We start from the raw sequence: 737 nt of genomic DNA, 5'->3' as shown, positions 1-737 counted from the left end.
AGGAACAAGAATGTAAGTGGGGTAACAGGTATTGTATAATAATCAGGCCCCCTTTTTCCATTCTTTATCCTGCTGTTGTATAAGCCAGGGTGCTTAAAAGTGGAAAAACAATTGCTCTTCGTAGAAGTGGATTCCTATTCACAGGCAGTGTATAAATGCTGGATATTAACAGAGGTGTCACCGAATTTAGCTTCCTTCCCTGTCATATTGAGCCAAATGCTGGCAGAAAGCCACAATTAAATGTACAACTGTCCCCCATTTACAAACACAGGCAAACACATAAGGGGAATGATGTAATTATTTAAAAAAAAACAACAAATCACATAGTCACACTTGCAAAAGGCTGAAACTTGGTTCAGTTGCATGGGACAGCAGAGCTTTTGAGTGACAGCCCTACAGTTTCATTTCTGTATCTGCCAGAGAGAGAGAGAGAGAGAGACAGAGAGAGAGAGAGAGAGAGAAGAAGAGAGAGAAGGAGAGAGAGAGAAAAAATTTCAATGGAAAATTTGGGAGAAGATGGAATAACCTTAACCTGTAAAATAAATTGAATACTTCTTGGGTTTAATTGCCAAGATTAGCATGATATAAATTAGGCCACTAGAAGAAATGCACATTATTTATTAGCACTGTATGATTTCTGGTTCACTTTGCAGACTCTGGAGTCATGCATAGAAAAGAGAGGGAAGTTACCTTATGGGTTTTCCATGATGGAAATCAGAATATCATTCATAAGCCAC

This window comes from Protobothrops mucrosquamatus, unplaced genomic scaffold, assembly GCF_001527695.2.
Source record: "Protobothrops mucrosquamatus isolate PMUCROS unplaced genomic scaffold, P.Mucros_1.0 scaffold4511, whole genome shotgun sequence".
NCBI classification, from domain to species: Eukaryota; Metazoa; Chordata; class Lepidosauria; order Squamata; family Viperidae; genus Protobothrops; species Protobothrops mucrosquamatus.
The sequence above is the reverse complement of the archived record's forward strand: the minus strand, read 5'-3'. Positions refer to the sequence as shown.